This window comes from Adiantum capillus-veneris, chromosome 16 (genome assembly GCF_014529385.1).
Source record: "Adiantum capillus-veneris isolate H3 chromosome 16, ASM1452938v2, whole genome shotgun sequence".
Lineage (NCBI taxonomy): Eukaryota > Viridiplantae > Streptophyta > Polypodiopsida > Polypodiales > Pteridaceae > Adiantum > Adiantum capillus-veneris.
This window is the reverse complement of record NC_140946.1, coordinates 104218591-104233613: the sequence shown is the minus strand read 5'-3', so window position 1 is coordinate 104233613 and position 15023 is coordinate 104218591.

Below are 15023 nucleotides of genomic sequence, written 5' to 3'. Positions count from 1 at the left end.
GCTTGTTTTGAGGGTGTTGTTGGAGATTCAAAGTGGGATCAAGCTATGATTGAGGAGATAGCTTCCCTTTATGCTAATGAGATGTGGATTTGGTTTTATTATCAAAATGAAAGAATAGGATTGGATGTAAATGGGTTTAGAAAATGAAACACAATGCAAATGACTCAATGAACAGTTCTAAAGATAGATTGGTAGCACAAGGCTATGCATAGTCTTATAACATCGATTATGAGAAGACATTCAGTCTTCTATATAATATGGCTATTGTGATTATGATGAATATTATAGTGGTTGCAACAAAAGGTTGGATTTTTTTTCAGATGGAGATGAGGAATGTGTTCTTGCATGTGGACTTGCAAGAAGAGGTGTATATAGAAAAACCACTCGGATATGAGGATGTGAAATTCCTGAGTATGTATTAACCTGAGAAAAGAACATTATAGGTTGAAGCAAGCACCTAGAGCGTCATGAGGGGACTCCCAACTATTTAACTATTATTCGTTTTTGTATGGATGATGCAGACCGCTCCTTGTATGTGTGGGAGAATGAGTCTGTAATCATATGCATCTATGTGGATGACATTTGTTGGTGACAATTTCAAGACTAAAGTTGAGCATGTAAAGAGAGTCTTAAAGCAGGATGTTGACATGAAGGATTCAGGATATCTGTGATGATTTTTGGGCATTGAGATTATATGCACCAAAGTTGGCATATGGATATCATAAAGGTAACAACATTGGATATGTTGGAAAAGTATGGTATGGTTGATTGTAAGCATGTTGCTATGCCCCTTGGATCATCATTTGAAGAAGTGAGCTAATGTGGGTGATGTGCTTGAGACTGCCATCGTGGATAGGGAGATTTTGAGTAGCCTAATGTACTTGCCAATCTCACAAGTAGATTTGAGTTACACCATTGGGCTTGAGAGCCAATTTACAACTTCTCAAAAAGCCATAGTTGAATGTAATGAGACACAAATTGAACTATGTCAGTACTACATTGGATTATGCACTTTTTTATGAGACTGAGATGGAATTGTAATTATATGGATATAATAGTGTGGATTGGGATGGTAGTCTATATCATCGATGATCTACCAATGGGTTTGTGCTCTCACACATGAGTTCTAGTATTAGGTGTCACATGGAGCACTAAGAAGAAACCCAAAATTGACTTTTTGAGTAGGAAGCTGAGTACATGGGAGTGGCAGCATATGAGGTACCATGGTTGGAGATTCTACTTGGAGAGAGGACATATAGGTTTAGAGGCTAGTTGTCACCTAATGCCACAACCTTGGTAGCATACGTTGGCTTGGAACCAAGTGTTCCATGCAAGTACAAAACACAATGAGGTTAATTATCACTTCATCGGTGATAGGGTCTTCACTAGAGACAACAAATTTAGGTATGTGAGGATAGATGTGAAGGCTATAGATGCCATCATGAAGGTCCTGACATTAGAGAAGTTGAGGAGATTTTGACCTATGCTTATAATACGAGATATCTCAGTGAGATTGAGGGGGAGTGATGACATATCAAGCTCAATGCATGGTACACTTGAATGAATTCTTAGTAGAGTGCACGGTGCATGCGGAGTGCAAGGGAGAAGAAGAGTAGACAAAGAGTGTTGATAGAGCTTAGCATCAGGATTAGAATCACTCACTTCTCCCTTATTCTATATTGTATTAATGAATAAGATTAGATGGGTTAGGATAGTAGTGGGCATCCGACCAGTTGGCTTGAACCCCAATAAGCTCCGACTTAAAGGTCAACGTGGCCCAAGTGGCCTATGTATGTACAACTTGTACAACCATGAAACATCCAAGTGGCTTTATGTTACACCCATCATCTTCATGCAATGTGTAAACAACTCTGAGGGTAGGTTCTTTGTGAGAGAATCTATAAGGTTTTCATCCGTATGAACCTTGATATTTGAACTTGGATTGAAACACAGGGTTCTTCACTAATGCAATCGTACTTTGAATATCACAATGCAACAGTGGAGTTTGAGTAAAGCAAAGATCTTCCACTAGGCGAGCTAACCACATAGCTTCCTTGCTAGCATTAGAAATTGCCACATACTCTGTCTCTGTGCTGGAAGATGACGTACAATCCTGGAGACAAGATCTCCATGACACGATTTCTTCAAAAAAATAGGAAAATAAAGCTAGACGTGGATCTTTGACTATCCACATAACTTGCATAATCTGCATCTAACTATCACAATGCAACACTGGAGTCTGAGTAATGCAAAGATCTCCCACTAGGCGAGATAACCACATAGCTTCCTTGTTAGCATTAGAAATTGCCACTTACTCTGCCTCTGTGGTGGACGATGACGTACAATCCAAGAGACATGATCTCCATGACACTGTTGCTCTAGCAAATAGGAAAATATATCTAGTCGTGGATCTTTGACTATCCACAAAACCTGCATAATCCACATCTATTTAACCCACAATGGATGCAACACGATTCCCAAATTGTAAGCACTTGTTTGCTGTACCTTTCAAGTATCTCAAGATGTGCTTCACTGCTTCCAAGTTCTTTCTGCTACGATTTTCCATAAATGTACTAACCACTCCCACTGCAAAATAAATGTCTAATATCGTGGCTACCATGACGTACATAAGACTATCACTTGACTATCTACTGCTGAAGAATATGACACCTTGTCCATTTTTGCTTTCTCAGCATCATATTTGGGAGCATTGTTCTTGCTAAGTTTTGCACGTGCCTGCATTGAGGTACTCAATGTAGTTCTTCCCGCTTGCATATTAAAAGATTGCAAGACCTTGTGGATGTAATTTTCCTGTGACAACTCTAGTATTCTATTTGGTGGATACAGACGTATACAGGCGTGTGCACACCAAACCCTATAAACACTCGATTTTTTGAAGAAAGCCATGTAATTGAGCCTATGATGAGTTGTGATTGTGATGTAATTAGACAATACCCTCTCTACTTCTCTGAGTCTATACCCTTGTAAGAGGCTGGATGGCCGTGAGAAAGCTCTCTTAACTTTTAAAGTCAAAACCCTTAATTTTGAGGGGAGAGTTATCATTAGCTTCAAGGATTTGAAACGTGCACTGTGGGAGCCTCTTACTGGTACAAATTGTAATCTTCTTTTCTCCTGGACTGGTAATCAGAATTAGTTTCCGAATAGCACATTGCGTTCCTTGTCTCTTGCTCTACAATCTAAGTGTAATCATTTTCAATTCTGTTGTGGTTCATGATGCATTTTTTGTGAGCTAAATGCATTGATTTGGAGGTTAAAATGGTTGTTTTTTGATGTTTTGACCATGGATAAGTGTTTCTATGCTTAAGGAGGACCTTTCCGAGTACTTCTGTTTCAGTTTTTTGCACATTTTTTGTGATGGATCATGATTTATGTACCTTCCCAGATGGTGACAAAACTTGGTAGGATTAACCCCTTAAGTGTTGTGATACCTCTCCTTAAGTTTCGTTGCATTCCGGATTCGTTTGGATGCCGAAAAGGCGTGATGACCTAGAGCGGTGAGATTGGACGCATACTGATTGTCTGACTAGGAAGTGGTTGATTTGCTTTTGTCATAGAATGAGTAGCCCTCTGAGTTCACTTTGGTGATATTGACACTCTCACTAAGTCTCTGTGCCCATCCCGAGTCGCTTCCTTGCATATTGACATTATGTTAGTACAAAAGAGCTATGCTGCAGTTGTCCATCGCGGCGACCTGCTAACATTGGCGCTGCTGCCGGGGAAAACCATCCTTAGGTGGTGAGTGACTCAGTGGAAAAAAAAAATCTCCCTTCAAAGCTTTTGATACCCGTTCCGCTTACACATAGACAATGAAGCAGTTAGATGTAGGTTTAGTGCTTGGTAGAGAGTGGAGTCCGAGACTAGCCAGTGCCACTCCTTAAGGGCAAAGAAAGCTATAAGTGAAGTACAAGATAGTATTTTGTTCTTTGATTTTTCTATGCTTGAAAAGGACTATTCCACCACACACTTAGCTGTTATTTTTGTACTTTTAAGTTTATGTTTGCATATTCATTCCAGTTTATAAGAGTAGGTTAGGAAACAAATTACACTATCATTTGGGGCCAAAAGGATCGAGGAAAAAAATTTCAAAAACCTTATTTTAGTGTTGAAGACCATAACTCTAAAAAGTTGAAGAAGTGATGGTCAAAGCTTCAAAACTCAACCAAACCCAACAAAACCTTCAAAAAGGGGATAAAAACACTTGTTGAACAAGACTGTGCAGAAAATTTCCAAATTGCCTATCCAACATGGATTGCGATCCATGTACCTTTTTGGCAAAATATGCTAAACCTATTTCCTTTGCTTAGAATAGGCTCCCAAGCATCAGAACCTTGAGTTTGGTCAAAAATAGAGTGCTAGAAGATCATTAAAATCAAAAGGTTGTTGGTGAGCAGAGCAAAACCTTGGAAAAGGGGGAAAACAGGGAAAAATTGAACTTTTACTTGTTCAAATTCAAAAAGGGATGAAAATTGGGATCAACTAGAAGCAGGGAACCAACAGAACCAAATTTCATGTCCGGATGTTAACCAACATGGATCGCGATCCATGTTCCAGGTAGACATCTGATAGTAAGATTTGACCAGTATACTCCTGATTATTAGTTGAACAATTTTCCAAAAGGAGCCATAGACAAAAAGTGAAAAAATCTGATCAAAATACCAAAAAGGAGTTTTTTTTGCAAAAAACGGCAAAACAGACACAAAATCTTGCTTTTCACTTGGAAAAAACTGATTAAATCCAAAAAGATTTGGGGAATAGCATCACCATACCTTGTGTGGTCAGCTCACAAAGTATCAGTCCAAAATCTTGCCAAACATGGATCACGATCCATGTATCTTTTTGGAATTTTGAGCCGATAATAGGCAAGCAGAGAAGTGATAACAATTGAAACACTTTCTCCCAAAGGACTCTTATCAGAAAAGTTCAAAAAGAGGGCAAAAGGGGACAAAAATCAGATCAAACAGGAAACCACTGAAACAAACCCTAAAACTGACTTTTGTCTGACCTAAAAAGCTTTAAAACATTCAAAAACCATATAGCCAGCATCAGTAGGCCAAGGACTAGCCGTGGGACAAATTTCAGTGCATTTTGACAAAAAAAACATGGATCGCGATCCATGTTCCCCTAACACATTTTGACACCAAACTGACACCATAGCTAGAGGGCATCACAGAGAGTCTAGTGGTCCTTCTAGACTTGAATTTGGGTGCAAAAGACCATCCCAAAATCCCAGAATTGACAGAAGCTCAGGCAAAGTGACAGAATCAACTTAACCTCTAATCCAGAGGTTCATTTCTAAAAATTTTGATACCATAAGACGTATTAATCATGTTAAACTTGATGGTAGCAACAAAAGTTCATTTGGCTTCCTAACATGGATCGCGATCCATGTACCTCTGAGTCAAAACATAAATAAAAATTTACCACACAAAGAGCTAGTCCACAATAACTTGGTGGTTCTGTCAAAATTGAAATTGGACCTAAATTGTTGAGGTTGTGTAAGGAATTGTGTGCTACTAAAAAACCTAGCTAAGTTTTGTCGATTAAAAGCAAGAACTAACAAGAATGGCTGTAATCTCACAGCTATCAAGCAAATTCTTGACAGGTTGCAGGTACTAGAGGATACTACCCAGGAAGCAAGATCAAACGGGAGATTCAAACTATTTAATGAGGTAACTTGGTTTGGATTTTGTATTACCAATTCTTCATGAATTTGCAATCAGGAAGATTGTACCAAAATAGGAATCCCAACATCTTTGATCAAGGGAGTAATCACTCGACGGAAGAAAGTGTGAATCAGAGACCACTGCTGCCTTTGGAACTCATTTTAGAGGAAAATTTCTCTGACACTTCGTTTGAGAGATTATACAGCCTCATGACTGAAGATTCTAACAAGTCAAACCCTAAGGGAACAGCTTCGATGGGTGCAGGTCCTTCTCAGCCTGCATCTAATGTAAAATTGTTGTATTTGAAGTTTCAATTTAAAAATGTGCTTAAGGCCACAATCTATAAGGATGGAATGGAGCACTACTCTGTTAAGTTAGAAAATAAGCCGAGCGAGTTCAAAGACCTTGTAGATGTTGATATGATGGGGATAGATATTTTGATCGAGAGGAAATAATGTACTTGGAGGTTCATAACCCTTTTATTGTTGATAAATGAGGAATGACTGGCACCAAGGACAAGGTAGATAATGAGATGGCCGATGAACCACCCAAAATGAGAAACAAAACGCGGTACTCAGACGCACCAATGAGACAGAGCACCTTAACACAGACAACATGTATGTGGGACTTTATAAGTTCAATAATGGAGACAAACACTCTATTACAGATGTGACGAGCCCCACATCAAGGAATTGACGGACCAAAAAAACTTGTATGTTTACATGTACACGGAGGGGAGAAGTATTCAGGTGGTCATAATAGACAAGTATGGCCGAAATTACTCTCCAATGGATCGTAAGGAATTAGAGAGATATACACCAATACTATGTAAATCCAGAAGAGGAAAAAACCACGACTACTCACACCAAACCTGAGACTGTACCTGTGAGCCCCTTGAGAGCAAGGGTGGAGGATTCTTATGGACATGAACGAGTCCCAAAAACAGGACCTTTAGGATCGACGATGTCTAGGGCTTCCATGAACACACATAGGGATAGAACTGTTCCTTACATCACTTACACCACTAGAATCCTTCTGAATTTACACGAGATCAACTTGATGGACGTATAGCGGATAGGATACCACTGGTAGTACCAAGAGGAGATTATAAACCTAGAGAAGTCACACCAGGCGGACTAGGTGTTGTGAGAACAATCGCAGAGGCCAGACGTATTGCGACCATCTCAGGTGGCAAAATGTGTACCCAAAAAGTATAATGGATTTGGAGATCCGTATGCCCATGTGTGGATCTTCAAACAAGTGTTGAGAGCGGAACATGTAACTGATTTCCACACTCAATATGAAGGTTTTGTGTTGACATTAGAAGGTACTACCTTGACTTGGTTCCAACCATTAAACAACTTGGAGTTCCCAAGTATCGAGCAACTTCTCCGAGAATTCACTGAGGAATTCTCAAAGAGGGGGATTAAGCATAACATTGTCTCCAAGATCTATGCATTTAGGCAAAAGGAAAAAGAGAAAGTGAAGGAAGCATCACTTTGTTTCAAGCAGTACATAGAAAGATGCTCTGCTCGAGAACTACCTCAAGATGAAAGACTATCGGTCCTTTTCATAGAAGGATTGCGAAATGACACGCTAAAAAAGGACTTGCACTTGAAGGCATGTGTAACTTTTGTGCAAGTCACAAAAGAGGCGTTGTATCTGGTAGATAACTGTAAGGCATATGGGGAGGTGACTGAAGACACAGATCAAGGGATGAGTAGCACCTCTTCAACCACTAGTGAGTCCACGACAAAATTAGGAGGACAAAACCCAACTGTGCTGAACGTTGATCAAATGATCGAGGAAGTGATCAGGAGGATAAACCAAGGAAACATGACGAACCCAAACACACGATAATTGCCCACCCGAAAATGCGACACTTGTGGAGGAGATCATCCAACCTAGTGGTGCAACATCAACAAAGATCAGGAGTAAATGCACAGCGAATACTGAAGTGGCATGCTACCGAACAAAAATGGACAAATTATGAAACTCACAAATGTTTCTATAATTGGAACTATGTTAGAGAGAGACAATACGGACCACATGGAGGACAAAAATTTCCGCCCCCTCCAAGGTACCAAGGAGGACCAAATAACACAATCTTGGGACAGGAAAAAGCTCAACCTGTGTTGGGACATCAACCTCCCTTACCCCAGGAGAATAGGGCTATGGTAAGGATTTCTAAACCCATAGAACCACCTTCTGATCAGAGTATGGTCCAAGTAGTCTCATATCGGGAAGATTCGGACAATACTTACGAGAGGGGATTTGATGGGAATGTATATGCTCCAGAGGGACACAATCCATGGATAATTCTTGAAGAGATGCCCGAGCCCTCATACACAGCACAGCCAACTAAAAACGATTACTTGGTCGATGAGAATATGCTCATGTTCATGGAAAATCAGGGCTACAAACCTAGGGGCTATCCTCCTAGAGCAAGACAACTGATGGGGGCTCCACAAGCTTCTCACCACCTGTAGGACCATGCTATGAGTGTGGAGGTGATCATTGGGTGAGAGTTTGTTCAAACAAAGGAGAACGGGTGAAACTTTTTGGATTCTGTGATGGATGCACGACCGAACATATCATTCCACACTGTCCAAAAAACCCTGACAACAAAGGGAAAGCAACCATGAACAAAATGGGGATTGTACCAAGCTCAAGTGGATTAGAAACAGGTGCAAATATTCCGATAAACGCGATCACTAGAGCTCAAGCACATGAGGCAGCAAGGAACGTCCCAGCCAGTCAAATAGAGATAGAAAATTTATCTGTCCGAACCCCTAGGAAATCTTGGAAGGCAAAAGGAGACAAGATGAAAGCCAAAAGAGAAACTGAAAAAACGGCATTGGAAACCAAATTACTGAAAACAGAGGAACAACTTCAAAGGGAAAGAGACCTTAAGGGAAACAACGAGATAAAAGAAACATCGGATATACCATCTAGAGGGTCTGTCTTGGTAGACAAGGTGTTTGAACATTGGACGCAATTTTAAAAGCTTATGAGGCAAGGTTAAAGCCTAACCAAACCCAAGAGGATAGGTGGTTAACTTACGCACATCCGGGCTATGAGAAAGAGAGGCTAAAGATATGCAAGGAGCTCATCCAAGCCGCTCAAGTGCTTATGGAACCATTAGTTCCCACGGCTCCAAAAACTGAGGTATTAATATGAGAAAAGATTCAGGAGTTAGAGGGGCGGGGAATTGAAAATAATAACCGACCAAATCCTGTAGACAAAACACCATTGGATACGAGGGTGGCAGCCAATACAACAGATGGAATGTATTCTCAAGCACCACTGCCGATTCCGGAAGTAGAAGAACAATGGCCTCAAGAGCAGATCAGGAATAGAAAAGATGATAGTGCTACACTTATGTCAGCTCCCATCCCAGAGATCCGCTTGGAGCATGAGCTCTACCCAAATGCATCAGATCACTGTATGGCGATGCAGGTACAACGATGTTGGAAGACAGTAAACCGCAGTCGTTGAAGACTTTACCTTCATTTATTGGTAACCATGAAACTTGATCGGAGGTAAAGAAAGTACCATCTCAATGGAAAATCAATCCTAAGATGGTAAATACTAAAACTATGCACGAGCTGATGTCATCCCCTATTATCCGTTGTACACTAACTCTGTCAGAGTTACTGCATATCAGACAGCATCTTTGGGATGAGGTTGGGAAAAATTTGGAAAAAATAGGGCTGGTAATTTTGCCACCTAATGCTTCTCCAAACACGCTGAAGACACAACCCTCAAAACAAACTAAACATGAGCCAGTACCAGTGAACAAGGTAGGGGATTATTGTGAAGGTGAAGAAGGAAATACTACCCTGCTGGTGGAGTACAAAGAGGTCAAGTTGATAGCAATATTGGATAGTGGTGCTGGAATAGCCATAGCTACCAAAGCAATGTGGAAAAAATGGGAAAAACGTGCTCTCCAAAAGACTAGAATGAAACTTCAATTGGCAGATGGGTATCTGGAAAGACCCATTGGCATTTTGGAGCAGATTGGGGTAACCTCTTGCGACATTGCATATGAACACACTTTTGCTATTATGAATTTTGATGAGAGCACCAATTTCGACATCATATTGGGTAGACCATTCATGCATCAGCTCAAAATGGTGCAAGATTGGGGTTACGACTATATCTATATAAGGAACAAGGATGTCACTACAAAAATTAGTGTCACAGATCATAGCTATAGAGACGTAGGGCGAACCCTAGGAGAAGACTTGCACTCCACAATTGACCAGGAAGGAGGAATACCGGCTTGGCTACAAAACAGAGCTCACCAATGGGTAGAAGAAGCTTCAGAAGGTGGAAGTCTAAAAAGGGAAAAATTGCACTCTTGACAGGACTGCTCAAGACGAGGCATAAATACCTGAGCCTTTTCCAAAAGATATGTTCAAACCTTTTGGATGGCAGCAAATACTAGCCACTCTTGATGTCTGTGTTAATGAGGTGACCCTCACCAAATTATGCCATGAGGAAGGAAATGATCTCATTCCATTCCAGATGATGGGTGTCAGCCTACCTATGAAGTCAGAGTGGGAAGACCTTGACAAAGACAGGGTTGCCGAGTGCCGATGCATAGTGGATGAAATCTTTGTAAGAGACCTTGACAAAACGGATGAAGAAGATTTTCAAGACTCGACTGATAAGATGCTAGAGGATAACGCAGACGACGAGCTGTCTAGTAGCTCAAGCAAGAGCATCAAACAGAAGGATCGACGGGTGATCTACTATGATTTCAAAAACCAAAATCCTCAAAGACAACGCAGATATCGAGATAAATGTAGAAACAACCGAGACAAGTACAACAAGGACTCAGTACCTCTGTTATCTGAGAAAACAGAGTACTTAAGATTAGTAGAAGCAATTGACTGCCTCAAAGACAGGATATCAAAGAGATACATGAAACCTGACTCAACCAAAACAAAATCGAAGAAGGTAAACACACAAAAACCAAAAAAAGAGAGCAATACCATAAAATCAATTAAGTTGTCTAAATTGGAGCACAAAATAAAATACAATGAACTGAAGTGAGCCTTGAAGGAAGTTTGGACAATAGAAATGGAAACTGATGAGGAATCAAATGATGATAGATTTGATGCACCTTCTCACTATAAGAAGTATACCATTCAGTATAGGAAAATCGTGGTGCAAAAACCCAAGCGAGATCCCAAGGAACCAGGAACTTCATATGATGGGCCTGAAAATGCAAAATGCATCAACTTAGCAGAACCAAGCGAGGAACCTAAACCGGCATACATTGCCACGAACCTTACTGACGAAGAAGAGCAACTTCTAGTCGATACGCTCAGATGATACAAAGATGTCTTTGCATGGTTATACAAATATTTAAATGGGATAGATCCTGCGATCTGTCAACACACTATTCCCCTTAAGAGTGATGCCAGAACACGCAGACAATGTCCTTACACGTACAATGAAACTTTTGCCAAGAAAATTAAGGACGAGATAGACAAATTGAAGGACACTGAATTTATCTATGAGATTGGACACACCGATTGGGTGTCCCCGATTGTGGTGGTACCCAAAAAGAAAGGCAAACTACGTGTCTATGTAAACCTCAAACAGGTAAATGCAGCCACCATCAGGGATAACTATCCACTGCCAATAACAAATCATGTTATTGAGAGGGTAGCAGGGAAAGAGGCCTATAGTTTCTTGGATGAATTCTCAGGCTACAAGCAGTTGATGATTAAAGCAGAAGATCAACATAAGACAGCTTTTGTGACAGAGTGGGGTGTATTTTCCTACAGGGTAATGCTTAATGCCTTTCAGCCTGACCAATGCCCTGGCTACATATCAAAGACTAATGAGCCACGCATTCAAAGAATATCTCAGACAATTTTTGGAGATCTACATGGATGATCTTTGTGTTCATTCTCATCGACGAAGTGACCACATCACTCATCTGGGAAAAGTCTTTGAAAAATGCAAAACGTATTGTATTTGCTTAAGCCCAAAAAATGCATCTTCATGGTAAGACAAGGTAAAATTTTGGGCCACATTGTGTCCAAAAACGGAATTTCAACTGATCAAGAAAAGGTACAAATAATGCTGCACTACCGAGACCAACGAAGATGAAAGAAGTGCAAGCATCTATGGGGCATTGCGGGTACTACATGCATTTCATATATATGTATGCTGTAATAGCTAAGCCGTTGTCCGTCCTCATTGCTAAGTTTGAATGGACGAAGAAATGTGAGCAGGCTTTCCAAAAATTGAAGCAGCAATTAATTTCGGCTCCAATTTTGCAAGCCCCTGACTGGAGCAAAATCTTTCATGTCCATGTGGATGCATCAGTCTATGCCATCGGGTGCATATTAGCCTAGCCAAGAGAGAAGAAAATGGATTTTTCCATTTTCTACTCTAGTCGACAACTAAACAACGCAGAGAGAAATTATACCACTACGGAAAGAGAAGGTTTGGGAATGATCTATGCTGTTAAGAAATTTAGACACTACCTTCTAGAAAAAAAGTTTGTCTTCTTCGTGGATCACCAAGCACTGCTATATCTAGTAAACAAACCTTGTAACATTGGAAGAATTGTTCGTTGGTTTATACTACTGCTTGAGTTTGACTTCACGATAGTCATAAAAAAGAGGACCACACACAAAAGAGAAGATCATCTTTCACGACTATTTCATGGGGAAGCACCTGAGGGTGTTGATGATGACCTTCCTGATTCATATCTGTTTAACATCAAAATGTTGCTGAGATGGAGCGAAGAGGTCATTCCTCTACTCAAAATTGGCTCATTGTAGATAGAAAGACAACTATCAATTATCCATCAAACATGAAATCTGTCATAATAATCAATATCTAATTCTCCTAAATGATTTTCTCATATTAAACTGATCATTTAATGTGGGGAAGTGCCAAGGGAGAAAAAGCTAGAATATTGGTTAAGCTAGCAGACCGGCCACAGTAGGGATCCAAAGGAGGGAAAATAGGGATCCAAAGGGGGGGCCATCTGCAAAAGAGCCATGTGAAACAATGGGCCAAAAAGACTCTAAGGTTCAGCCCATTAAGACTTCCAAAATGCTAAGGTTCCAAAATTCAAAGGTTGAGTCCAAAGGTCAACCCTAGGGAAAATTGGATGCTTTGTGTGTGCCCTAAAAGTCTTTGCACATCCCTACATGGGAGGGGGCGAGCCCCAAAGCTAGGGGATGAGAGAGAAAGCCACACACACACACACAAGCTCCCTTTACACAAAGGGAATGAGGGACACATGTCAGCTCCCTAGGCCAGATGCCCACAAGGTGTGCCCAATTCCTATTGGAAGACCCTTGAAGTGGACCAATGAGAATTAAGCTAGAGTAAATGTAGTTTAATTAATTTAAAAACATTTAATAAAAGAAACCAATGAGAAATAAGTCTCCTAGAAGACTATTGGGCAGTCTCCCAAAGGGTCCAATGAGCATTCAGGAGCCCCATGGCTTGCCTGATTCCTATTGGCCAGGAGACAAAGGGGTCCAATGAGAGTTTTGTTTAATTATTTAATTATCTAAAGCTCTCACAAAAGGGGAAAGGGGGACACATGTCTAAAGGCTATCACTTATGCTGCTTAATTCCTATTGGTTTGACCTGGGGAGGTCCAATGAGGCAAAAGCCAGACCTATTTAGCAGCTAGGGCTCGCCCAAGAGAGAGGGGGGGGGCTGATTTTTGCTTGGCATTGACACACACACACACACACTTGACCATGTGTGAAGGAAGAATACTCTATCTCCTCCCAAGCTTTAATGGAGAGCTCATCACCTACTCCAAGCTTGTGAGATAGAAGCCTACATCAACACTCTCTTGGCATGTGGATGCAAATCCAACCAAGAGCCAAGCTTCAATGCATGCTCATCTTCTCTACCAAGCTAATTACTAAGCTAAGCTATGCTAATATGAGTGATTATGTGAGGAGATGTACGTCTTTCTCGTAAGATACTTCTTTTTCCTCTCAATCTACTCTCATACCCTGCTAGCTCTCACCATCTTCGAAGGTGTGTGAGGTCTTGGGTCTGAGAACGGGGATAATTCAAGTTGTGTTTGATTAAGTGTTTTGCTTGGTGTATGAAGCTTCCATCTTCATTGCACTAGCTAGTCTTGAAGGAACACAAAGAATTGTATTGTACAATGTCTCTCTTGATGGGAGAAACCATAATACAAAGCCTTTTGGAGGGGGGACCGGCTCCATGCAAATCCGGTCCTCAACTGTTGTCAATAGCTTAATTGCTCTCTCTTTTGAAAGTATTGTCGATGCTATCTAACTAGGTGTTATGCTTTTTGTTGCTCTCTCCACCCAAGCACTCTTGTAATTTTCATTAGGAATCTATTCTAATGAAATGCCCACTATGTTCATGCTAATTTCCACTACACATAAGATTTTAGGCCATTAAATGTTACATTGGTATCAGAGCTCAAGGTTTCTCTTTTCTTGCTCAAGAAGGGAGGTCCTCAAGCTAGCTACAAATGGTTGGTATTATTAATTGCCTGTGAGTAAGTAGAATAGGGATTTTTCAGCCTTGCAGTGCGCCTGCCTTTGTGCAGTTAACGGGGCATCACCGTCGAGAGCTATGGTCTTAATAGTGGAGTCCTACGGGGCTTGCCTATGGCTTAACCACTATTGAGCTATTAGAAGCTTGACAGGAGCCGGTGCTGTCTTGGTGTCGAAAGACCCTCTCTTCTATTCCTTGCAATTAATGGTATTCGAGCCGCGGGTACAGTAGCTTGAGTGCTTTTTCTAAAGGGGTAAAGAGGAGTAGCAACTAGGGCTTGAAGTGCCAAAGTACACCTAAAAAGTTTACACCTAAAAGTTGTTAGAATGGCTGACAATAGTAAAGAGAGTGAAATTAATGTTGATAACTTTGATTTTTCTCATGAGCAAGCTACTAATGATGCTTCAATGCTTGTTAACTATCTTGTTTCTAGGCTTCAACAAGCCATGGGCAATCCATCTCTCCAAAGTGAAGTGCAACGGCAGCTCCGTGCTCACGGGATTCTCCAAGCTCATCACCATGACGAGAGAACACCTAGGAAGCCTCCTTGTGAGACTACCAAAAGAGGTCTCTCTCCGATTCGGGAAGAAGAAGAGAATCCATATGAAGGGCTCAAGAACTTACTTCTTGATGATGCATCTCCTTCCCAAAGGAGAACTCAAGAGCCTCCACCGAAGGAACGAGAAAGAAGCGAGTCTCCCGCCACCTCGGCGGAGATGGCTCCACGAAGACGGCGGGCTAAACGCTCTCCATCACCACCAAAGCGGAGAAGACCATCACACTCTTCTCCATGGCATAATCCAAAGA